The sequence below is a fragment of the Symphalangus syndactylus genome, chromosome 7 (genome assembly GCF_028878055.3).
Source record: "Symphalangus syndactylus isolate Jambi chromosome 7, NHGRI_mSymSyn1-v2.1_pri, whole genome shotgun sequence".
Classification (NCBI taxonomy): Eukaryota; Metazoa; Chordata; class Mammalia; order Primates; family Hylobatidae; genus Symphalangus; species Symphalangus syndactylus.
This window is the reverse complement of record NC_072429.2, coordinates 113,872,412-113,899,662: the sequence shown is the minus strand read 5'-3', so window position 1 is coordinate 113,899,662 and position 27,251 is coordinate 113,872,412. Positions and strand designations below refer to the sequence as shown.

Here is a 27,251-nt window from a genome sequence, read left to right as displayed (position 1 = left end):
GACCTAGGTTAATGCATTTGATCTGGTCAACACTCATATTGTATTTGTGCCTTTACTGTGTGCTATGTTCTTTTTTGGTTCTTATATGTCTCATGTTTTTCTGTTTGACTTCTTTTAGAGTATCTATGACAGGTAGTTTGTGCCTAAATTTACGGGAAGGAGAACAGAGGATTTGGGCAGGCAAGCGAACTATTGTTTCCACTTTAGAGCCAAACTTTCCTAAATGTTTAAAATACGTTGCATGTAATGTGATAAATCCTCCATCAGAGATCCATTAAAGCATGATTGCAGTTCTTTAACTTCCATTGTATCTAAAGATATTACCCAGATTGATAACGTGTTAGACCTGTGATTATAAGAATTGACTGCAAATTGCCTTTTTAATTATGCTTCATTCATTAATACATATGTGGAGGTACATACCAGGTGTTTGGGGAATGATTAACACACAGTACTCATATTAAAATAATGAGCTTGCAGAGATCATACTCTTAATTTGTTAATTAGAACATTTAAACTATGAGATCATCTTATAGTACTAACATTTTCAAGGGGGAAAACAACCCTCCATCAAAATAGATGCCCTTATTGGAGGAATTATCTGCCCAGCACTGTGCTAGATGCTTTACTAACATTGTTCAATTTTGCCCTTTCAACATATCTCAGAGGGAGATATATTACATTATTTTTATGGACTTGGAAACTGAATATTACAGTCTTAGAATAACTTTCCCAAAGTCACACAAATGGTAAATTGTGAAAGTGGGACTTGAACTCGAGCTACCTGACTCCAAAATCCAGTTATCACTACACAGTTTAGACTTTGTGTTTTGTCATGGGATCCCCATTATGCATTTGTCACTACTGTTCTCCTTCTAGTGCTTTATGTCTTTGGCTTCCATGATTTTACCCTTTCTTGACTCTCCTCTATCACTGTTGCTTCTCTGTCATCTTTGTGTGTTCTTTTTCCTCTTTTTGTTCATTAAAAGTGAATTTTCCACCAGATTTTTATTCTTGAAGTACCCCTTCTCTCATTCTATGCATTTTCTGGATATTCTCATTCATTCGCATGATTTTAATGATAACAAATAGACTGAGAACTTGCCCCCTCCCCCTCATCTTATGCCACCATGTGCAATAGACACTTTGAATTCAACTAAAGTCTTCATCTTTCTACTTAGCCTGGTATTTCTTCCACTGTTCTCTAGTTTTGTGTATGGTGTCACTATCCCCATTTACCCACTTACAAATGAAGGTGCCACCCTCACCACACTGACACGTGCACCAGATCTGATTAGTCACCAAGTATATTGTATATATTTTTTGTTTTCTATATATTGTGATGTTTTGTCATCTTAAAAACCCTTTCCGCTGCCCCTCCCAGGATTAGTGTCAAATATAAACAAAGCCAAACACTAGTTAAAGTGGTAAGGACAGATTTTAATCAGTAATATACTTTGGCAATAGAGAAAAAAGCTCACGTGAACTGAACTCAACTTCATTTTGTACAAAAGTGGTTGAATGTTTTAAAGGGAGAATGAGGGAACAGGGAGGGAAGTGAATGGGGGGCGCAGTAGAGTCAGAAAAGTAAAAAATTATGAAAGCAGGAAGAAGGGCTTGGTGCTTGGGTTTGCTAACTGGCACTTATTGAAGTTAACAAAGAGATTGGGAGACTAGAGTCCTATCTAAAGGTGTTGTGTTGGCGGAAACAAACTAAATTATTTTGGCAGCCTGTGTTTTCTCAGGCAGGAACTTCAAGAGGGATAGAGTCATCCTAGTGATGTGGCTTTATGCTGTCAGAAGCTATGTTAATGTCTTGGTTGAGTCTTTGGAGACCAAGGTTGAGGTCTAGACAAGAAAGGGTTTGGAGGAGCCTGTCTAGAGCTTGGGTAAAGAGAAAATCTTTGTTACTAGTCAGTTCTTAGACTAGCAAAAGGCTCAGCGGGGACAAAGCCTTTGACAGGCAAACTCGCCAGTTTAGAGCCTTATTTCCTCTGTCTGACCTGTACATGCAAGGAGCAATGTTCCTCTGCCTTGATCATTTCCAGGACCAGGCACCAGGCTACTGGAAACCTGTCCTGTAGTTTAGAGGCTGCTGAAATTATTTAAACTAGCCAATCCTACACTGTTCACCTTGCCCTATCTTGCCTTTCTTAAGGGAACTCCAGCAAAGGCCATGGCCTAAGCTCTCGCCTGACTGCTGATGGACACTGGTACTTTCCCCTATAGCCCTGCATGTCGTGTGGTGACCTACTCTCTGGGACTTGTGGGTGTAACACATTTCTTCCTTCCAAGCCTTGTTCTCATTTGCTCCTGTGGTTGTACCAGATTTATCACACTATATCTAACATTAACATTGTTAGAACACTAAGGCCTCCCTGTTCCACGATCCTTTCCCGAGGTCTGTCATAGCTACTCTATTCAGGTTCCTACTGCCCTAATTGAGGGTGTTTTTCCTTAGCTAATGCCTGAATTGCAGAAAATTCATCTTGACTACTTCAGATTGGTCCTCCTCAGTGCTGCTGAGAGTCATTTAAAATGAAAATCTATTTGCCACTTCACTATTTTAAACCTTTCAATAGCTGCTCACTGCCACTGAACTCCTACAGAAGCCTTCTGCAATGGGTCACTGCCACCTTTTTCATCTCTGCCTTCTGTGCTGCCAGTCATGCACTCTAGGTTCCAGCAATTCTAAACTACTTGTATAAACCCAGAACATCTTCTCCTCTCACCTCCACTCCATAATTGAGCTCACACTGCTTTTTTTTAACTGTAATATCTTTCATTTATTATATGAAGCTCCTCTAACTGTTTTGAATTATTTACACTTTATCTCAGTAGTCACTACTCTCAGAGGCGTTCCCAGACACTATAACACAGGTGTTGGTTATTTATACGGAAACCTATTTATTTATCACATGCCTGGCTCTGCTCTTACACACTGTAAACTCTTTGCAAATAGAGATCATGCCTTACTCATCTTTCTATTCCCAGGTTTAAAACTGGGCTGGCACATAATAGGTGTTCAAGAGATGTGGAGTAACTCCTCAACACCCTCCAAGTAAGTTTGTTTACAAATTTACTATCACTTCTTGCTTGCTTAGTGAAAAAAATAACATTGGAAAATAGACAAAAAGATGATAAAGTGAATAGAGTACTTCTGTTTCTCTTTCTAACAAGATCGTCTCATGCTTGCCTTCTTTAGCCACCCATCATGTTGCTAATCTTCCTCTAATATTGACAGGAATGTGCTCAGGGAAATCAAAATGCCTCTAAGAGAAACTTTAAAAATATAGAGAAATATCTAAGCTTCAAAACAACCAATTGGTACAAGGTGTATTGCATTACATTTGAAAAGACTATTGGTTATAATATTTTAAAAATAATTTTTGCCTCTATTCTCAGTAATAGTAGAGTTTTGTTTTTGTTTTTTTTTTTCTGGAGTCTCACTCTGTCATCCAGGCTGGAGTGCAGTGGAGCTATCTCGGCTCACTGCAACCTCCATCTCCTGGGTTCACACCACTCTCCTGCCTCAGCCTCCTGAGTAGCTGGGACTACAGGTGCCTGCCACCATGCCTGGCTATTTTTTTTTTTTTTTGTATTTTTAGTAGAGATGGCGTTTCATGTGTTAGCCAGGATGGTCTTGATCTCCTGACCTCGTGATCTGCCCACCTCGGCCTCCCAAAGTGCTGGGATTACAGGAGTGAGCCACCACGCCCAGCCAATAGTAGAGGTTCTTATGGCCAGTTTTCTTTATGCCAGTATTGGTGCTAAGCATGTCGCACATAATTTATTATTTAATCCTCACAATCCTATGAAATAGCAATTAAAATATTGTTCTAAATTTGCATATGAGGAAACTGAGGTTTAGCGAGGTTAGGTCATTTTTCTGAAGGATATGCAACTAATGACAGGCAGGGCCAGAATTCCACAGAAGTCTTTATCCAAAGCCTACAAATGTATCTGTTGCCTGATCCTGCCAGGAGTTTGCTTTTTTTCTGAAGCTATACTCACAAAGATTAAATAAAAACCATGAAGAAATAAACTATACTAGGATATTTTACTTTAATTATTTTCTCCAGTTTTATTCTTATGAAGGTAGTATTGACTTTACCAAATCATGGATTCTTTTGAAAGCTTTTATTTCTCAACACAGTACTTGTAGTCTTAGATCTCGGCCTATGGAGAAAAAAATGAATGAAAAAAGTGTTTGGAGAGACAATGGAAACTCCTGTGGCAAAGACGATGATTCATCCCAAAGGGAACACAGGGACAGAGGCCATAAAATATAGAAAACACTTCCATCTGGGCCAAGTTCAACTCAGCAGGACAATAGCTAGCAGGCTAGCCAGAGACAGCCTCCTCTGCTACAAACCACAAAAGTTCTGGTTCGAATCTCTGTACTTAGAATGTAAAGGACACATAAACAAGAAGTTCAGCTACCAGATGGGGACCCTTCTAATTAGTTAAGTCTGCTCTAATTTTTGGCCACCAGTTGACAGATGCAGCAGATGCCAAGGGAGTAAACAGAATATGTTGGCAGTTTCGCATTTTAAACCAGTATATCACAAATAGATTCAATTTAGAAATATTTTCCCCTTTGGTTAAACTCTGTAACTTAATTTTGTCAAATGCCAGGAAGTTAGAGACATATTATGAAGCATTTTCTTAGACATTTTATGTTTTTGCCTATAAATTGATGGCAATGAATTATGCATTTAGGCACGCTATCTTTGAATGTGTGGAGTACAACAGCAATGTTCATGTGAGAGTCATATTTTATATCATAAATATGGATTCATGTGGCATTTGTGAATAGAAAACTCTAAAAAATGTAAGAGCTGTTTTTGGGAAAACACATCTTGAGATGAATAGAAACATTAAGAAATTAAGAGATTTGGTGACCATAAATTTAATCCCTTGTCTTGGTACTTTGTTGGTGGTTCATGTCTTATACGCAATTGGTGATTGTAAGCAAAGTGCCTTAATTACATGACTGATGAAAGGGCAGGGTCACTTTGACATTTTTGGACATGACTGCTGTTCATTGAAATAATACATCAGTGATAAAGTTCTGATGTTTCCATTCTCAGGAATGATCAGAAATTTTTCTTACATTGTTTTCCCACTCAGAACTACTACTGGGGGTAGAGAGGGTGATTGATTGTTAGGTTATATTTTATTTACTATCAAAAATTGTGTCCTTGGCTGGGCATAGAGGCTTGTACCTGTAATCTCAGCACTTTGGGAGATTGAGGTGGGAGGATCACTTTAGCGTGGGAGGTTGAGGCACAGTGAGCTGAGCCGTGATGGCGCCACTGCACTCCAGCCTGGGTAACAGTTTAAAAAACAAAAAGAAGTGTCCTTGATTTTATCTGGATGTACTCAATACTTCTTTGAGAGTACTTAGTATATGCTAGGCACTGTGATTGCCCTAGGCTTTCTGAGCTAAACGAGACACACTCCCTAATAATTTCTCACAGATATAGAGGTCTAACTATTACAGGATTTTATGGCAGTTATTGCATTGGATGTAGGTCATGTATGTTATGGGTATTCACAGGACAGAACATAGAAAAGAATAAGTAATTCTGCCTGATCTAGTGGAATGGGTGTTATGAAAATCTTTCTAAAGGTAGTAATATTAAACCAGAATTGTTTTAAGAAAGTAGGAGTTGCTAATAAAATACATTGGAAAGAGGATTTCAGGAAGAGAAAATAGATGAAGGATAGAGAAATATTTGAGTATCTGGTTTTAGAAAATACATGGAGAGTTCTGTTATATAAATATTCAATTGGTATTAATAATATTCATATTAATATCATTTATATGGATATTGTGTTAATGCTAATAAGAAAGGTGATATCAATGTAACGTTTATTTGGCATTAACTTTACACTAGATATTGTGCCAAGTGCTTCACATACACAAACGCATTTGTTCTCATTACAGCCTAATGAAATATATACAATTATCATGAGAAATCAGAAATACTATTGGTCATGGAGTTGAGATTCAAGCCCGGGTATATTAAGTCCCTACTTCTAAATAGTTTGCACAACTTACACCCAGCTACCATGGGATTCTAGTTTGAATGTCTAAAAAGCAACTGGTATGTTATGTTTCTGGACCCTAGGAGTGAGGTTAAAGTCATAGACTTAGCAGTTATTTGCCTTTAAGTGATGATTAAAACTATAAGTGGGCCAGGCACGGTGGCTCACGCCTATAATTCCAGCACTTTGGGAGGCTGAGACAGGCGGATCATGAGGTCAGGAGTTCAAGACCAGCCGGACCAACATGGGGAAACCCTATCTCTACTAAAAATACAAAAAAACTAGCCAAGCATGGTGGCAGGCACCCGTAGTCCCAGCTACTCAGGAGGCTGAGGCAGGAGAATCACTTGAACCTGGAAGGCGGAGGTTGCAGTGAGCTGAGATTGTGCCACTGCATTCCAGCCTGGGCGACAGAGCAAGACTCCGTCCCCACGCCCCTGCCCCAAAACAAAAACAAAAACAAAAAACTATAATTGCTATAAACGTAGATTTTTGTTTTGTTTTGTTATATCTTTTGCACCTATCCAGGGTAATGGTTCCCAGAATGAGAGGATTATAGGTAGACTTTAGCAGTTGCCATGAAATTGTAGCTAATTGCAGTGTGCATTTTTCTGGGGGAAATGGTCTATAGTATTTATAGCATCCTAAAGAGGACACATGATTCTATGACTTCTTCAACATTCTAAGAAACGTTGGTATGGAGTGGAAAGAGATCAACATTTACATTAATCCCTGGAATTCTCAATCCTGAAGAAAACTCTGGGGCTGCAAAGAAAGTGTTAAATATGGAAACCAGTCAGGATAAGAACTGTTGGAAGGGCTAACTTTGGTATGTGAAATCCTTGAGTTAAATATTCTAGAATATTTTATTCTCATTTATCTGTAGCTTTTGTCTGGTTTGCAAGTGTAATGTGGCTTCTCTGGGGACGTAGGTATCTGCCTCTTGGTGTTGGTCTATTTCTTTCTTTCTTAAATTGCTCCTTCACTTCAGATATCTGGCAATCTGTCAGCTCTAGTCCTTGAGATAGGTAAAGATTTGATCTTAGTATTGACAATTTTACGCCTGTCTTCCATCCATTATAATTTTATCTCTGGAAAATGGCTTTGTGTTTTGTGACTCAATATGGATGACCACAGATGGAAGAGGCAAACAGAAGAGAATTAACAAATGAGCTGCGTTTTCTCTCAAACCATTTTCTCTTTCTCAATTTTAACTTGGTAGCTCCATTTTATCTCTTGAATCAATTCCGGTTATTCAGCAGAATTAAGCACAGAAGTGTCTCTTCCCTTATTTTTCATGTATTCAATTGATAATTTAAAATTGATATTTTTGAGTTAAGTTTTTACACGTTCTTTTTTCTTATGTTTAAGGCATTTAAGAATCCATTTTAACAACTTTAGAATTTCCCAGATAAAGGAATATGCAATGTATCTAGTTATCTTTTTTAGCAAAGCAAAAAACAAAAGCAAAAGAGCAAAGAGTAATTTGTTTTGATGCCTTGAAAATGCCCTGCAGATAAGCTCTTATGTTTGATTGAGTGGATTAGGGTGAGAACTATGAATACTTAAGGACAGAAGGAAAGTATGGCATGTTTCATTTGTTGGTAGATGTGTATAATTTAAATACTAAATTAACCATAGACCACAGAGATCTTTCTTGCCACAATTATGCCATTCTCTGGCAAGTACTAATGGCAAAATTATAATCTTTCTTCTTGTTAAAACTCATTCCTTCTGCCTTGACTAATGCTGGATAAAACTGAACGAGGTGTAGGAACTCATAAAGGGCAAATTCTAAAGTCACTTTAGCATGTTCTAACATATTGCTTCTTGTGTACCAAGCCCATATGGCCTAACAATGGGTGATTCTTTGTAGACATGTCTATTGTAGTCATACTTCAGAGAAACATTCCATATTACGAGGCATGTCTTCAAGATATTTTGATCTACTTTATTGTTCTTTGAGTTTACAAGGTCAACTATACTTTTCTCCCCAGAAGATAAAATGGCTTCAACCTCTCTTTAAATCATGATTTTGGCGTCTACCCCAAAACATCTTGGAAAGTGAAGTGTTTCTTCTTTGGCTGAATATTTAAAAGATAGTTATTGGCTATTTTAGCTTGGATAGAGGTAAATCTATAAATTCTTAAGCCTTAGTAAAAACTTACACAGAAGAGATACAGAAAATTCTTTGTGGGTTGTTTGCTTCCCAATAAACAGAGCTATTTTAGCTTGAATAAAATATTCTCAGAGTTTTTTGATAATTCAGTTTACATATTTTATGAATAAAAATGAGCAACATTAATTTTATGTTTAATCATTCTTTAATTATTGGTGTTACATGGACAGCATTTACGCAGTGTCGTTGGGGCTAAGTGTGTGGGTTTTTGAGCTAAACTAATAATTTGTGTACCAGCTCCATCACTAGCTGTGTGACTCTGGCCAAGTCACTTAACCTCTTGGTTTTCTCCACAGCAAATGAGGAACATAATAGTAGCCACCTCCCAAAAGTTGTTGTGAGCTTTGACTGAGTTCATACATGCACATCGCTTAGAAACATGCCCGGCAGAACTTAATAGTCCATATCTAGTGACTATTGAATATTTCTTATTACTTTAGTTCATAATAGAATAATCTAAAGCTATTTGGTGGCAAAATTTTATATTTATTTTAATTACACATCTATTATAACTCGAAGGAAAATTAATCAAAAGAAAAAGAGCCAGGTATGGTGGTGTGTGCCTGTAATTGCAGCTGCTCGGGAGGCTGAGATGCAAGGATCACTTGAGCCCAGGCATTAGAGACCACCCTAGACAACATAGCGCACTATGTTGCTTAATCTTGTCTCAACACCAAAAACAAGCAAACAAACAAAAACTCAGTGATAACAGATACAAACACCAAAAAACAAAAACAAAAAAGACAAGGGTAAATACACCTCTATCGTTACCATTTCCATCAACCATATTTAAAGCACTGGCAGAAGTCTGATGTGTATTCTTCCAGATGTTTGTTATTCATCACACACAATCTCACTACACGAATCCTTTTAAATAATAGATAATCATCTTTATGTTACTTTTGCAATTGGTTTAAAGATAAACATATATAGCATATCCTTTTTTTGGTTCATGCAAACATATCTGCCTTATTCTTTTAATTGTGGCATACTAGTACATAGAAGATATGTATCATAAAATCTACCTTATGACTGCCATTTAATTTTTCTCTAAATATTTGCTATTACAAACAGTGCAGCCAATAACATTCTTCCTCATCCTTCAAAGATAAAAACTGTCCTCTAAAATCAGAGCAAAACTATAGATTCAACTGGTTTGGATTCCACGTTGTTTAAAAAAAATTAGAGTCAACATTTATAAATCAAGGCAATTTAGATCAAAATCCAGAGTTTGGGCTTCTCTAAGAAAACCCTAAAGATCAATAGCTATGGGTCTAGTTTTTGCATTGCAAAAACTCTGCTTTGACAGAGTATAACCTGCTGCATTTATAAGTTAATACTCATTTCACTTGCTACTGTCTCTGCTTTTCCTATCACATTGCATGTAGCTGCCTTTATTCATTTATAGTATCTGCCTGGTTCTCGTGAATCCTTAGGTTTGTGATCCCTGAGATGTATCATTAAACACTTGGGCCAGTATTACTAAATGATAGAATTTAAGTAGTGGAACTTCTGGGTCAAAGGGTAGATCAGATTACATTTTTTTAAGTACTGTGAAATTATTTTTCAAGTTGCATTAAATACCTAGAGTGCTTTTACTTCTAGGTTCTCATCTAAACCTAAAGGCAATGCAAATTAAGTAGAAAAAAGAAGTAAGAACTCTTGAGTTTCTTTGAGAAAAAGAAACTTAATGCAGGGATTTATAGATAAATATTTGGAAGTAGTATCAGTAGGTGTCCTGGCAGAAAATACAATACATAGATACTCAGCTGAAATCTTGAAGAAAATTTGTTGAGGGGTTCTTTACAGAAGTATGGGTGGGATTAACAGAACCAATGAGCGAATGTCAATACCTGTAAGGAAGCCACTAGTAATTTAAATCTGATGGGACAGGGAGAGAGCATGGTTTTCTGGGAGTCCTCTGGAGGCTAACCTCTTGGAACCAGGTTGCCACACAGGAGATAGAGTTGTTCAGGGACAGCCACTGCTAAAACTTTGCTGCTGAGGTATAGTGAGAGACGGGATCAAAATTCCCTGGCCACTGTTTCCTTTCATCCTCCAAACCTCTTATGGGGCCTCCTGCTATCCAAATCCCTCTGGCTTGCAGATGGATTGACTGCAGTAGATCCTAGGAGTCAGAACAGGGGGCTTAGAGGTTATGTAGGGCAGGAGTTTGTAAAGGGACAAGAGCCGGCCCAAGACTGTCTGGTCTCAATTGTCTTGGAACATTTTTTGTATTATCTCTTTTGTGATCATTACTTTTTTTTTCTTAAAAACAATATAAAGTCACTACTCAACCATAACAATCTGTAGTTTATAAACTTTTATTGCAGAGAAGAGTTTAAATGACTAAAGCACATGTGGGGAAACCTCCATAAGGTAGTAATAGGATACACAGAAAAGTCTTTATCAATTTGAACAATATTTATATTTTTCAAAGTCCATGTGGAATTGGTTCAACCTTTTCGGCTTTGCCAACAATAAGATAAAAATGTAATGAAAGTTTCCATATGCTAGACACAAAACCATACCAGAAATGGATTTGTCAAGGGAGAAAAGTCAGGTACCTAAGTAATCATGTATTTGCATAGACAGTGATGATGGTTTCAGATAAAGGGCTTTGGAAGTTTGGAGAAAAGAGAAATCATATTGGTAACTTCCTTGTAAGAGCTCCACTGAAATGCTTGCTGGTTTAGCAATGCCCTGCATTCCCTCTGTAAGGCAGACTGACTGATGTCCACAGCCAGCGGCCATTCTGTTCCCTCCACTGGTGTTGATTCTTATCAAGAATTAGTTGCAGTTGTTTCCAACCCTTATTAAGCCAGTTTTACTAACTAATATGACTACTCAAAGCATTAAATAGTAAGTAACCTAATGATATGAATGTGAAATGAAACTTATTTTTACAATAAAATCTAAACTTAATGCATTTGTAGAAAATTTTATGTATGAGTTCCTAAGAAAAATATTGCTATTGAATTAGCCAAAAATATTTTGAGAATTGGAAAAATCAATAAGAAATATGTTTTACAAACACTTTCAATGGTGGAGTCTGCATTTAGAGTGCTTTGCATATCAAACATTTTGCTTCGTCTTGAATAAATTAGCATCTTATATCATAAATTATGGGTGTGACTTATGCAAAAGATCAGGAGGTAGAACTCTGATCAGTGGATCTCCAGTCAAAGAAGAGGCTTTGGCTCTAACCAAAAGTTTTCAACTGAAGAATCTGTCTAAGTTCTAAAGTAAATTAACACTCAGTATTTGTGCTAAATCTGTAAAAAGTATTTGTTGCTATAATCTTTTGGATTTACTAACCAATTAGAAGACATGAATAAATAGGATATGAAGCCTTCCTCTAATTTCAGCTATGAAGATAAGGTATACTTCCTGAAGAAAAGATATTTTCAATGGGGCACTTGCTAGATATCGCATTACTAGTCTTATTTACTTAAGGAAGCAAACTCTTCCTAAGTGGGTAAATCAATTATATTGAGCAAACATTTATTGAATTTTCATTGCCTTCAGGATAAAAGATAAGTTACTGATAATGGCGTAAAAGCGTATTCATAATCTGGTTTCTACATGCGTCTTCAGCTTTGCCTCGTCTCCTGACTTACCTTTATGGAATAGCAAGATAATGTGCTTGTGGATCTTAAAACCACTATTATGTGGGAAGATTTTATGATTTTGCACACTCACTTGCAGGGGCCTAACATGCTTATCTTGTCATCATGCAAGTGTTGAACTCTGATTATTCAATACAAATTCTGTTCATTAAATAAAATTCTTTCTTCTGTGAATTCTGTAACAAATTATGCTTTTAAATGAGGAGAGAGATTTATGAAGACAACTTTCTTATAATTGTTTTTGTAATAATTATATTTAGAATACCAAAACCAATAAAAAACCCAGCACTATAGCATGGTCTGGTATACCATGAAATATAATTTCATATGATGATTATGAAAATTATGTTTGTAAAAAAGATTTAGAGTTTGCTAAAAATACTTCAAGTTCACAGAATTACTTAAAATGCTAGTTACATACGCTGGCAAAAAGCACAGTATAAGATATAGTATTAACTCAATGACATGAAGGAAAAGTAGTTAGAAAAATAATGGGAAGAAGTCTAAAATGTTATTGTGTGTAACTCTAGGTGGTGGTATTAGATTGCAGGTGCTATTTGATTCTATGATTTTCAATGTGTCAACAATTAAAATATGATTAATAATAAAGAAAGAAAACTTTTAAACAAATACTAACACTTTATTCAATCATTTTTCTTATAAAATTTTCTTGAATCATTCATGCTTAGCATTCCTTACTCTCTCTTATCTATGTTATTTCTTTATTACTCATAAAAACAAGTCTATCGGAGTGATTTATTTATTTATTTTATTATACTTTAAGTTCTGGGATACATGTGCAGAACGTGCAGGTTTGTTGGTTTGTTACATAGGTATACATGTGCCATGGTGGTTTGCTGCACTCATCAACCCACCATCTACATTATGCATTTCTCCTAGTGCTATCCCTCCCCTACCCCCCACTACCTGACAGACGCTGGTGTGTGATATTCCCCTCCCTGTGTCCATGTGTTCTCATTGTTCAACTCCCACTTATGAGTGAGAATATGCAGTGTTTGCTTTTCTGTTCCTGTGTTAGTTTCCTGAGAATGATGGTTTCCAGCTTCATCCGTGTCCTTGCAAAGGATATGAACTCATCCTTTTTTATGGCTGCATAGTATTCTATGGTGTATATGTGACACATTTTCTTTATCCAGTTTATCATTGATGGGCATTTGGGTTGGTTCCAAGTCTTTGCTATTGTGAAAAGGGCTGCGATAAACATATGAACATATGTGTGCATGTGTCTTCATAGTTGAATGATTTATAATCATTTGGGTATATACCCAGTAATAAGATTGCAAGGTCAAATGGTATTTCTGGTTCTAGATCTTTGAGGAATTGCCACACTGTCTTCCACAATGGTTGAACTAACTTACACTCCCATCAACAGTGTAAAAGCAGTCCTATTTCGTCACATCCTCTCCAGCATCTGTTGTTTCCTGGCTTTTTAATGATCATCATTCTAACTGGTCTGAGATGGTATCTCACTGTGATTTTGATTTGCATTTCTCTAATGACCAGTGATGATGAGCTTTTTTTCAGTTTGTTGGTTGCATAATTGTCTTTTTTTGAGAAGGATCTGTTTATATCCTTCACCCACTTTTTGGTGTTTTTTTTTTTTTTTTGTAAATTTGTTTAAATTCTTTGTAGATTCGGGATATTAGCCCTTTGTCAGATGGATAGATTGCAAAAATTTTCTCCCATTCTGTAGGTTTCCTGTTCACTCTGATGATAGTTTCTTTTGCTGTGCAGAAGCTCTTTAGTTTAATTAGATCCTATTTGTAAATTTTGGCTCTGTTGCCATTGCTTTTGGTGTTTTAGTCATGAAGTCTTTGCGTATGCCTATATCTTGAATGGTATTGCCTACATTTTCTTCTAGGGATTTTATAATTTTAGGTTTTACCTTTAAGTCTCTAACCCATCTTGACTTAAGTTTTGTATAAGGTGTAAAGAAGGGGTCCAGTTTCCGTTTTCTGCATATGGCTAGCCAGTTCCCTCAACAGCATTTATTAAATAGGGAATCCTTTCCCCCATTGCTTGTTTTTGTCAGATTTGTCAAAGATCAGTTGCTTATAGATGTGTGGCACTATTTCTGAGGCCACTGTTCTGTTCCATTGATCTATATATCTAGTTTGGTACCAGTACCATGCTGTTTTGGTTACTGTAGCCTTGTAGTATAGTTTGAAGTCAGGTAGTGTGATTCCTCCAGCTTTGTTCTTCTTGCTCAGGATTGTCTTGGTTATACAGGCTGTTTTTTGGTTCCATATGAAATTTAAAGTGGTTTTTTTCTAATTTTGTGAAGAAAGTCAATGGTAGCTTGATGGGGATGGCATTTAATCTATAAATTACTTTGGGCAGTATTGCCATTTTCATGATATTGATTCTTCCTATCCATGAACATGGAATGTTTTTCCATTTGTTTGTGTCCTCTCTTATTTCCTTGAGCAGTAGTTTGTAGTTCTTCTTGAAGAGATCCTTCACTTCCCTTGTAAGTTGTATTCCTAGGTATTTTATTCTCTTTGTAGCAATTGTGAATGGGAGTTCACTCATGATTTGGCTCTCTGTTTGTTTGTTATTGGTGTATAGGAATGCTTGTAATTTTTGCACATTGGTTTTGTATCCTGAGACTGCAGAAGTTGTTTATCAGCTTAAGGAGATTTTGGGCTGAGATGATGGGTTTTCTAGATACACAATCATGTCATCTGCAAACAGAGACAATTTGACTTCCTCTCTTCCTATTTGAATACTCTTTATTTCTTTCTCTTGCCTGATTGCCAGGCCAGAACTTCCAATACTATATTGAATAGGAGTGGTGAGAGAGAGCATCCTTGTCTTGTGCTGGTTTTCAAAGGGAATGCCTCCAGTTTTTGCCCTTTCAGTATGATATTGGCTGTAGGTTTGTCATAAATAGCCCTTAATAATTTGAGATATGTTCCATCAATACCTAATTTATCAAGAGTTTTTAGCATGAAGGGGTATTTAATTTTATCAAAGGCCTTTTCTGCATCTATTGAGATAATCATGTGGTTTTTGTCATTGGTTCTGTTTATGTGATGGATTATGTTTTTTGATTTGCATATGTTGAACCAGCCTTGCATCCTAGGGTTGAAGCCAATTTGATGGTGGTGGATAAGCTTTTTGATGTGCTTCTGGATTTGGTTTGCCACTATTTTATTGAGAATTTTTGCATCAATATTCATCAGGGATACTGGGGTGAAATTTTCTTTTTTTGTTGTCTCTCTGACAGGTTTTGGTATCAGGATGATCCTGGCCTCATAAAATGAGTTAGGGAGGAGTCTCCCTCATTTTCAATTGTTTGGAATAGTTTCAGAAGGAATGATACCAGCCCTTCTTTGTACCTCGCTAGAATTCGGCTGTGAATCCATCTGGTCCTGGGCTTTTTTTGGTTGGTAGACTATTAGTTACTGCCTCAATTTCAAAACTTGTTTTTGGTCTATTCAGGGATTTTACTTCTTCCTGGTTTAGTCTTGGGAGGGTGTGTGTGTCCAGAAATTTATTCATTTCTTCTAGATTTTCTAGAGGTGTTTATAGTATTCTCTGATGGTAGTTTGTATCTGTGGGATCAGTGGTGATATCCCCTTTATCTTTTTTATTGTGTCTATTTGATTCTTCTCTCTTTATTTTGTTTTGTTTTGAGACAGAGTCTTGCTCTGTTGCCAGGCTGGAGTGCAGTGGCACGATCTTGGCTCACTGCAACCTCCGCCTCCTGGGTTCAAGTGATTCCTCTGCCTCAGCCTCCCAAGTAGCTGGGACTACAAGCACATGCCACCACACCTGGCTATTTTTTCGTGTTTTGTTATAGACGGGGTTTCACCTTGTTGGCCAGGATGGTCTCGATCTCCTAATCTTGCGATCTGCCCATCTCAGCCTAACCTTGTGATCTGCCCATCTTGGCCTCACAAAGTGCTGGGATTACAGGTATGAGCCACCATGCCCGGCCAATTCTTCTCTCTTTTATTCTTTATTAGTCTGGCTAGCAGTCTATCTATTTTGTTAATCTTTTCAAAAAACCAGTTCCTGGATTCACAGATTTTTTTGAAGGGTTTTTCGTGTCTCTGTCTCCTTCAGTTCTGCTCTGATCCTAGTTATTTCTTGTCTTCTGCTAGCTTTTGAATTTGTTTGATCTTGCTTCTCTAATTCTTTTAATTGTGATGTTAGAGTGTCGATTTTAGATTTTTCCCACTTTCTTTTATGGGCATTTAGTGCTATAAATTTCCCTCTAAATGCTGCTTTAGCTGTGTCCCAGAGATTCTGGTATGTTATGTCTTTGTTCTCATTGGTTTCAAAGAACTTATTTATTTCTGCCTTAATTTCGTTATTTACCCAGTAGTCATTCAGGAGCAGGTTGTTCAATTTCCATGTAGTTATGTGGTTTTGAGTGAATTTCTTAATCTTGAGTTCTGATTTGATTGCACTGTGGTCTGAGAGACTGTTATGATTTCTGTTCTTTTGCATTTGCTGATGAGTGTTTTACTTCCAATTATGTGGTCAATTTTACAATAAGTGTGATGTGATGTGGAGAAAAATGTATATTCTGTTGATTTGGGGTGGGGAGTTCTATAGATGTCTATTAGGTCTGCTTGTTCCAGAGCAGAGTTCAAGTCCTGAATATTCTTGTTAATTTTATTTCTTGTTGATCTGTCTAATATTGACAGTGGGGTGTTAAAGTCTCCCATTATTATTGTGTGGGAGTCTAAGTGTCTTTGTAGATCTCTAAGAACTTTCTTTATGAATCTGGGTGCTCCTGTATTGGGTGCATATATATTTAGGATAGTTAGCTCTTTTTGTTGCATTGATCCCTTTACCATTATGTAATGCCCTTCTTTGTCTTTTTTGATCTTTGTTTAAAGTCTGTTTTATGAGAGACTATGATTGCAACCCCTGCTTTTATTTGCTTTCCATTTGTTTGGTAAATATTCCTCCATCTCTTTATTTTGAGCTTATGTATGTCTTTGCAAGTGAGATGGGTCTCCTGAACACAGCACACCAATTGGTCTTGACTCTTTATCCAATTTGCCAGTCTGTGTGTTTTAATTGGGGCATTTAGCCCATTTACATTTAAGGTTAATATTGTTATGTATGAATTTGATCCTGTCATTATGATGCTAGCTGGTTATTTTGCCCATTAGTTGATGTGGTTTCTTCATAGTGTAGATGGTCTTTACAATTTGGTATGTTATTGCAGCTTTACTCATGTGTCTTTCCATTCAGACAGAAAAGTCTTTGAGAAAAGGGGCTGCTTCATATATTCTCTGTATAATTGATACGTTATAGTACTACCTAATACATATTTGGAGCTCAATCAACATAATATGAACATGATCACTTTTAACAAAGTTAGTAATATTCTCTAAATTCCTGACAAAGAGGAAGAGAGTGAGGCTCCCTTTATGATTTCTTATCAGTAGGCCCCAAATCAGTCCTGGAAGACTTTATGTTCTCATCCTAGCTCAAGGCAGCACTAAATTATTTCTAACATCATTAGGCTATTAATGTTATACATGAAGACAGTGTTTTCCCTGAATTTATGCAGAGTTGCTTCAAATACTTCACTTTATATCTCTTAAGAAAAAGCCTAAGGGAATCATCATATTCTTTATTTTTCAAAAATTATTAATAAGTGTCAGAGTTTTATTTAGTTTTTCACATTAGCCACTATTAATCTTTAATCATTACTTTTCTCCCATTTTCTAGTAGAGAATAATGTATATTTATTTTCTTTAGAGGATATAATGTCACACTTGGCCCACTAATATTTTATTATTGAGAATTAAGGAAATTTCATGACAGCTCAACCACCTTTATGAAAAAGAGACTAAAATCTTAATTTTTGGTTTTCAGACTAATGACCAAGTTACCTCTTTTTCAGTGTTTCAATTTTAATCGATAAACATAAATTAAGCACTTTTGTATCTAACTCTCTACTTGATTATAAAAAATCAATGATGAATAAGAAAAGATCACCCCAGCAAGGCAAATTTGAATCTCAGGCTGTGTACTACATTAGAGTTGAAACAATAGGCTTTGGGAGTTACAAAGAAGAAGTGGATAATGTTGTACAAAGTGAATAACGTTGCATAGCCAAGTGTGAGAAATGGAGAAGATGACCTGCGTGCTGAACAGCAACAGAAGGGCAGGTGTTCTAAACTGAGATGGTTAATTTTATTTGTCAACTTGACTGGGCCAAGGGATGCCCAGATAACTGATGAAACATTATTTCTGGGTGTGTGTGAGAGAGTTTCCAGAGGAGATTAGCATTTGAATTGGTACACTGAGTAAAGCAGATTGTTTCCACAAGGTGAGTGGGCATCATCCAATCTGCTGAGGGTGCAAATATAACAAAAGAGGTGAAGGAAATTTGAATTAACACTGTATGACTGTTCAGCTGGGATATGATCTTCTGTCCTTTACATCTGGATCTCAGGCCCTCAGACCCAAACAAAAGTCTACACTACCTGTCCTTCAGCTCTGAGGCCTTCAAACTATAGCACTGGCTTTCCTGGGTCTCCAGCTTGCAGACTGCAGATCTCAGGACTTTTCAGTCTTCATAATTGTGTAAGGTATATAAGGTTATTCATATTATGTTACATGAAGTATAATTTATTATGCCTTATGATAAATCTTTTCTGAGGGAGATATCTATCTATATCTATATCCATATCCATTTATCTATCTATCTATCTATCTATCTATCTATCTATCCATCCTATTAGTTCTGTCTCTCTGGAGAACATGACACATATATAAACAGAGACAACAGAGTGAGCAAAATCACAGAGGCATTAATTTTCAAGATATATTTGTAAAGCACTGTTATGAAGTTCTCTCTCTGTGTGTGTGTTTGTGTGTGTGTGTGTGTGTGTTTCAGGCTTCATTCTCTATTTTGGGTATAGGTACTCCATTTTCTGCACTGTTGAAAAAGGAATATCTGCAAAGGGAAGTTCAGATGGTCTGAGGAGACTGTGAAGGCAGGTGTTCATGAAGCCCACTCACTTAAACCAAAAACATTAATGGCGGCTAATACTCTACGTTTTCCCAAGATGTTATCAATGTTAAATGATATCAATTAGTATCACTTAATTTTTATAACAATCCTGTGAAGTTGATGCTATTATTGCCCCAATTTTACAGATAAAAAAAAAATAAGACAGAATAATTAAGAAACTTGCTTACAATAATAAAATTAGTAACTACTGGACTACTCACTGCATTAAATCATACCTCCCTGGGCATTTTGTTTAACCTCTTTAGATGACCACAATCCTCAGTCCCAAGTTTTCTAGGTCTATTCTCTAATTTTGGTATGAACTCTGAATTTTTTTCTAAATTCTTTCCCCTTTTCTTCTTTCCTTAATTTTTATATTTCTCTTATAAAACTTTATTCCCTTAAATTATTATATTAAATTCATAAATTATTATTTTAATTGTAAAGATTTCCAAATCTACTTATGTCCCTTCTTTCCCTTCCTTCCTTTCTTCCTTCCTTCCTTTCTTTCTTCCTTCCTTCCTTCCCTCCTTCCTTCTTCCCTTCTTTTCTTTCCATGCATCTATCAAATCATCCACTCATTCAACTATTTAAGTTGCTTATTGGGGAAGACAGATACTGAATAATTTATTAAGATGAATGTAAAACATGAGTAGAAGAAAATGATAATTTAGATTTATATATAACCATGTTGGAGAAGAAGGAAAAGCTATGGGACCATATAGTGTAGGGGAAGGGAAGATAGCTAATCATATCTCTGGATATAAGAAAAGCTATTTTTAGGATATGATTTGTTTTTGAGAAATGAAGAGATCAAAATGCTTTAAATAGAAATTGGATGTAAGGAGTGAGTAAGAGGGAAGTGTCAAAGCTTACTACCCCAGTACTGGCTTGGGCACTTCTGTCAATGAGATGATATGACTGGTCTTAGAAAACTTTTTTGAGATGCCTGCAAGATATCTCAAGTAGAGATATGGACCACAAATTTGGGTATATGGGTCTGAAGGTTAGACAAGATCAATCTAGGCTAAAGGTGAGATTTATTTTAAACATGGATATATGACAGATAATGTGGAGAGGTGCATGGAGAAAGAGGAGCATGGAGTCTTGGGGATAGTGCTCATAAATTTCAACCTTTAGGAAATGGGTAGATGAGGAGGAGCCAACAAAGAGATCTTGGCAAGACAGCTAAAGACCTAGGTGGAAAAGCAGGAGGTTGTGGTGTGCTGACACTGAGTGAAAAGTGTTTTGTTATTTTTATTTTTAAAGGAGGAAGTGGTTAGAAAGGTCAAATGCTATTGCTAGGTCAAACAAGAAAAAAACTGACTCCACTGTACTTAGAGATATAGATGATTATTGACTATCTCAGCAAGAATAGTTTCAATGGAACAGAAACCTGCTTTGAATGAGTTAAAGAGAAAAGGAGAAGTGAAGAAAGGGAGGTGCCAATTGTGGATAACTTCTTTGAAAATTGCGACTTTTAAGAAGATAAGAAGATAAAGTTGAAGCTAGAGGGATGTGTGAGGGGAGGATTTTTTTTGTTTGTTTTTCTCACTTTCCTTTTACATTTTACCATGTGTAACCTTTATTAAGTTTGTATATTTGTTACTGGCAGCTAATCCATACAGATTTGCAGCAACCTCATTTCATGCCTCCTCAGAAGAAAGGATTCAACCGAGGGTGCATAAGGCAGAAGGAGGGACTGAAGCAAGTTTTAGAGCAGGAGTGAAAGTTTATTAAAAATCTTTAGAGCAGGAAGAAAGGAAGTAGAGTACACTTGGAAGAGGGCCAAGTGGGTGACTTGAGATATCAAGTGCATGGTTTGACCTATGACTTGGGGTTTTATACGTTGGCGTGCTTCTGGGCTCTTGCATCTCTTCTCCCCTGTTTCTTCCCTTGTGGTGGGCTGTCCACGTGTGCAGTTTTGGCCTGCTAGCACTTGGGAGGGGAGCATGTGCAGTGTGTTTATTAGAGTTGTATGCAAGCTCACTGGAGGTGTTCTTCCCTTATCAGTCTAGCATTCCTAGAGGAAGGTCATATGCCAGTTAAACTCCACCATTTTGCCTGTTGGTGTGCATGCTTGAGCCCACTCATCCAACTCCTGAGCTTTTATTGGGAAGCTGCCGGTCACTAGTTCTGGGATTTGTCTGTGTATTGGGAGACTGCCTTTCCCGAGAGCCAGTTGAGACTAATTATTATTTTAGAGATGCAGTTTAACAATTGCCTGACCATCACCTGATGGATGCCTGACATTCCTGGTGGGGCTGGGCTCTCTCCTGCCCTGCTCATGTCCGACTATAACATATTGAAGTGGATAAACCAGTGGAAAGGGGCAGTGTAGCTACAGAAAAGGATGGAATAATTAAATACGAACTACAGCAGGTGAGACTGGATGAGATTTATTACACAGACTTCACCTTAGTGAAAAAGCAGGACAAATCTTCCATTTAAGTAAGAATGATGTGCAAAAATAAAGGGCAAATGGGGAAGTAATGAAAGAAAATTGGTAGATTTGGTGACAGGAAGCCAATGGCCTTTTGATATGGCTCCAATGACTGGAGGAACGTCAGGGTACTTTGTCTTGTGCCAATTAGATAAATGACATGGACACACGTGGAGTGGTTTTAAGGACTGAAGAGGCAAGAAAGAAGAAAACTCCCCCATGCAGAGGGAGGGGGGCTCCTAGTGGAGAGAGACTTCTGCCCACCCCCCTCCCCGCTACGCCCACCAGTCCTGTGGAAAACAGTGGGTTATTTAGAAGGCTGGAGGAGGTGGTGTCTGATTTGCATAGGGCTCAGGGGATTGGTTTGACCAGGTATGTCATTCACATAGCCTGTGAGAAAACTGGCCCTCCCACCCTAGCGTTTTAATATGCAAATACAGGTCACCATGATATCCTGCACACATGGAGTTATCTGGAGGCAGTCATGATGCTTGGCACAGTGGTGACAAGGAGAAGAGGGTGGGAATCACCATGTTGGATGGACCCAGTTTCTAATTGCTGGCATTTGTATATCAAATCTTGCCTGCCTGGCTATTCAAGCCGTTTTTCTATTAGAAAAGAAATGTTTCTGGGGCTGTTTTTATTAAAAGAAAAAACCTTACCAAGGACTCCTTACCTTCTCTATCTGCCTAAAATAACTTCTCAATAACTCCTCTATTACTTTCATGAAAACATGGGCTTTAGAAAGGAAGTTTGCTGAGAGAAAAGAGTATATTTGGCAGGCTATAAACTTGAAAAGAGGGTAAATGGTTTAGTAACTATGATCTCAATGCTTGGGTCCCTCCAAATTTATTATGTTGAAACCTACTCTCTCCAAGATGTGGGTGTTAAGAGGTGGAGCCTTTGAGAGGTGATTAGGTCACTAGAGCAGAACTTTCATAAATGGGTTTAATGCTTTTATAACACAGGCCCATGGGAGCTTGTTTTGCCCCTTTTGCCATGAGAAGATACAGCCAGAAGGCACCATCTGTAAGGAAGAGAGCTCACATCAAACGCTAAGACCGCTGGCACCTTAATCTTGGACTTCCCCATCACCAGAACTAAAAAATAAATATTTGTTGTTTATAAGCCACCCAACTTATGATATTTTTGTTATCATAACATTTTGTTAGTAGCCCAAGCGGATTAAGACAAGAGTCATTACTATGAAATGTTGGCTTAGGAAACCTACCATAATAGCATTTTCAAAGTATCTTTAATTTAGAGTTCATTAAACCTTGTTTTGTTTCTCACCCACGAGATTCTTCAACAAAGAGCAGATTCATGGAAAGAACAAAAAGAAATTTTCACCCTGTTTGCCTCCTCTTGTCTGATCTCTAATAACGTTATGAAAACTGCTTTAAATTTTGTGTACCTAACTTTGCTCTTGCTCTGGGTTCCTATGGTGGTTTATTCTCTGTGATAAAGCAATTGTTAGAGAGAATTAATGTCACAGTCACTGGTGAGAACTTTTAAGGGGAAGGAAAGCTTGTAAAAGCCAACAATTCTATCTGCAATAAACAGCCAATTTTTATGAAACTTCCTTGGTCATAAGAAAAAAAGAGAAAACAAAACTAAATGTAAGGGAATCATGAATCTGTAAGAGATATTGGGAGGTCATTTGATACGCATTGTGACTCCATTTGGACATGGTTTTCCTTGATCTTTGATATTTGTTTCCTTTGGCACATACTAATAATGATAATGCTACTATATGCTACATACTGTTTGAAATCTTTTACACAAATTAACTCAGTCCTCAAAACCATTCCTCTAAGGTAGTGTCTACTATTGTTCTCATTTTAGAGATAAGAAAACTAAGACACAGAGATGTTAAGTATCTCGTGCAAGGTAACACAGTTAAGATTAGAGCTATAGATTAAAGCCCTAGGCGATGTGGCTGTAAAGCTGTGTTCTTATAGGCATTCACTGGGTGAATTGATTAATGCATGCCTTCTTGCCTTTGTTCACCTGGCGTAATCTAGTATTCTGATTTTACAGATGAAGTCCGAAATCCTATTCAGGATTGGCCAAGGTCATACCATAAGTGACAGAGCAGGTATTTAACGTCAGCCATTTTGACTCCATGTCCTACTCATTTTCATTATGCCATAATTGCCTCTGTATCTAATTCACGTCTGGTGATTCCCTTTTGCCCTGAGTTTTGTTGGCACCTCCAGCCTGTGTACGTCCTGCTCAGTAATGATCTAACCCTTACTGTGTGGGCTTCAAAGTTTATTTGATTTGGAGCAACCTAAACGGCCAGTTGGCAAGGTCTAAATATAAGATTGTAAATACAGGGACAAGGATGCATATTTCTGACCTGAGGGGATCTCACAGTTATGGTAAAATATCGTGAATTATTGGCAACTGTTGGCACAACTGAAATGGATTTTTCAATTCTAAATATTTGTGGTATGTTATATAAATTCATATAAAGGGATAAACTCCAGAATTATGGCAATAAACCTTAATATTTTGTATGTATTACACCAGTTTAAGAAAGTGGGATTTTTAGTTTGAAAAAGTAATTAATTTTGCAAGAGTCCTGCCTTGACAATCATACATAAGGGTTGCTATTTTGCACAGTGCATGCACCTTGCAGTGTTCAGAATAGGCTGCATTTGTTGCTACTACCCTTGTTTCCTCGCAACATCCTGTGTTGTGACTGGGCAATACATTTTGCTACACTGATTTGACTGAGGGAGAAACCACAGCATGGTGTGGTTTAAATGACTCATTCAGTCTTGTAAAAGTGGTCTGTGTTAGAGCCAGAGTTAGGATTTGGATCTTCCATCTTGAATGCCATGCTTTGTGTTAAACCACATGGTGTTCCAATATATCATTTGGCCCATTTAAACCGCATGGATAATTCATTTTTCAACACTCTGGTTATATATCATCTTAGCTGTCACTTCCATTAGCTGCTTACACACCTGCATGTAGCTCACACCAGGCTCCTTTTCTGCCGGTTCTGACATCACAAGTGGTGCTCAATAAGCACTAGAAAAACAATTAAACAACAACAACAACCCTCCTTTGTTCTGCCTTACTGTATTTTACTTTTGGTTTCTGCTCAATGGAATTTAGTACCAGTTTTATTATAATACCTGTCTAGGGGAACATCTGTTTTCTTGCGAACTTTCAGAGCCTTTTCTTAGAGCAGAATAGGGAGTTTACATTTATGTTCAATGGAGCTTGGGAGATATTAGGAAACTTCTTACAACTATCTTGGTGAGGTAGCACTAAAGGAGCCTGTGGTGAGACCCAGATTTCAACCTCCCACCCCATGACAGATTATCTATTTTCAGCTTACATTTGCCACCAACACATTCTTAGGCAGAGGAGAAACAAGAAACTGCATTCTTAGAGTCCTTCCTCATATGGTTCCTGTTTAGTGTCCGCCAAAATGAGGCATTCATGTGAAATTTTGAAGACAGAAGGAAAAATGAACAGAAGAGAGATTGATCTTAGGTTTATACATTTGTGCATTTAACAAATAATTATTTATATCCTGCATGTGGTAGGCATTGTTCTATATCCTGAGGATATAGCCCTTATTCTCACAGAGTTTGTGTTCTGTGAGTGGGTGAGAAGTTAAAAAACAATCAAAAAAGAACACCAACAGGCAAGTGAAATATAAGTATATATTTCAGATCATGATCAGTGTTATGAAGGCAAAACAAAAGTAAGATAATATATTTTAGAGAAGATAGTAGGAATAGAATAATTTTTGTTCAAGGATATTTTAAAGTTCTAAAGCATGTTCCACAATTGATTTTTCCAGGGAAACTTTAATTTCCTAAACCTTTCTGGAATTTTTTCTTGTTAATTATCCAAGTTTGAATTTATTTAGCTATCATGTGTTTATGCGGTTATCAATGGTTTCTTTAAATAGTCTTTGTTGGTATACCCAGTAAGGGATGCTAAACACTGTCAGTCTATTTTCTGTAGCATATAACAAAATACCTGAAACTGGATAGTTTATAAAGAAAAGGAATTTATTTCTTACAATTATGGAGGCTGAGAAGTCCAAGGGCAGGAGGTCGCATCTGGTGAGAGCCTTCTTGCCAGTGGGAACTCTCTGAAGGGTCCCAAGGTAGTGCAGGGGGTCAGGTGGGAGGAGGTTGAGTGTGCTAACATGCTAGCTCAGGCCTCTCTTCCTTTTCTTGTAAAGCCACCAATTCTTGTCCCATGATAATCCATTAACCCGTTAATCCATTAATCCGTGAATGGGTTAGTCCATTCATGAGAGCAGAGTCTTCATGATCTAGTTACCTCTTAAAAATTCATATCTCAATGCAAGCACATTGAAGATGAAATTCCAACATGAGTTTTGGAGGGGACATTTAAGCCGTAGCACTGACTATTATGATCAGAGTGATGTCTTGATCTCTTTGTTGAGATGCTGGTTTGTTTGTTTGTTTGTTTGTTTTTAGTTCTGACAGCCTGTCACACTCTCCATTTCCATAAACCCTGTTGGTTGAGGAAAGAAATGGAATTTTAAGGGAGTCACCATAAGTTACCAATGGGATCTATGATTGTGTTTCACCAGTTTGCTTTCCTAAGTTTTATATGAATTTATTAGCATGCTCTCCCCAGGTCAACTTTGTCCTGTTTAAGATTCTATAGGAATGTGGTAACATAAGCATATGTCTCAAGAACATTCTGGATTGACTCAAATATGGGAGAGTTTACCCAAGGTCTGTCTGTCCCTCTCCTTAGGAAGTGATAAACAAGCATGAGGCCTTACTTCTATAGATGGAATTGAGCATATCTGCTTTGGAGATTGACTTTGATTTGTGGTTGAGTGCATAGAGTGTGTCCTAGGGCATCAAGCTGTAATTGCACTCCTTCAAAGTGCACTGTTGTGCTCTCATCCTTCAAATAAAGGGGAGCTGCATAATTCTCTGTGTTTATTTAACTTATGATTTATTTCTTTTGAAAGGATTATGTCTTTTGTTAAAACATTCTTTTCAGGGGAGATGGAGATTTAAGGAATAAAGAAGCTTTAGTCTTAGGAGGCTGCTTTTTTCTGTTAATTCTGCTTACCTGTAGAATCTTTTTATTTAGAAAAGAATTCCATATTGTTACAGGAAAGGGGCCCCAGTCCAGACCCTAAGAGAGTGTTCTTGGATCTCATGCAAGAAAGAATTCAGGGCAAGTTCATAGAGTAAAGTGAAAGCAAGTTTGTTGAGAAAGTAAAGAAATAAAAGAATGGGTACTCCATAGACAGAGTAGCCCTGAGGGTTGCTGGTTGCCCACTTTTATGGTTGTTTCTTGATTTTATGCTAAACAAGGGGTTCATGCCTCCCCTTTTTAGACCATATAGGGTAACTTCCTAATGTCACCATGGCATTTGTAAACTGTCATGATGCTGGTGGGTGGGTAGCAGTGAGGACAAACAGAGGTCACTCTTGTGGCCATCGTGGTTTTGGTGGGTTTTAGCTGGGTTCTTCATGGCAACCTATCTTATCAGCAAGGTCTTTATGACCTGTATCTTGTACCGACCTTCTATTTCACCCTGTGACTTCTTTGAATGCCTTAACCATCTGGGAATGCAGCCCAGTAGGTCTCAACTTTATTTTACCCAGCTCTTATTCAAGATGGAGTTGCTCTGGTTCACATGCCTCTGACAATATGTCTTATATGACATTTGGCAACTTTGAGGCCTATAGTAAAAGTTGTTTTAAAAATTCTCCTCTCACCTTTATCACCTGCCACCATATCTTCCCTACCTTTCACATCAAATTAAGATTACATGCTTAAGTGTGCTAGAAAAATTGTCCTTTTCTTTCCAGTTCAGCTTTGATAAATGAAGCAAAGAGGGTTGGATTTTAGTGTAGGCTCTGAGTTTGATGTGGTAACCTGGGGCCAGACACTTATCTCCCATGTGAG

General features: G+C 37.3%; 1 long non-coding RNA gene across 1 annotated transcript in view; it reads left to right on the top strand.

The window, feature by feature from the left end:
* The first annotated feature begins 3,043 nt into the window (after positions 1-3,043).
* The window catches only part of LOC134737176 (uncharacterized), a 34,603-nt gene continuing 10,395 nt past the window's right edge, over positions 3,044-27,251 (top strand). The window contains exon 1 of the long non-coding RNA XR_010121822.1: positions 3,044-3,061. This is a non-coding gene — a long non-coding RNA (uncharacterized lncRNA). The remainder of the gene's footprint in view (positions 3,062-27,251) is intronic.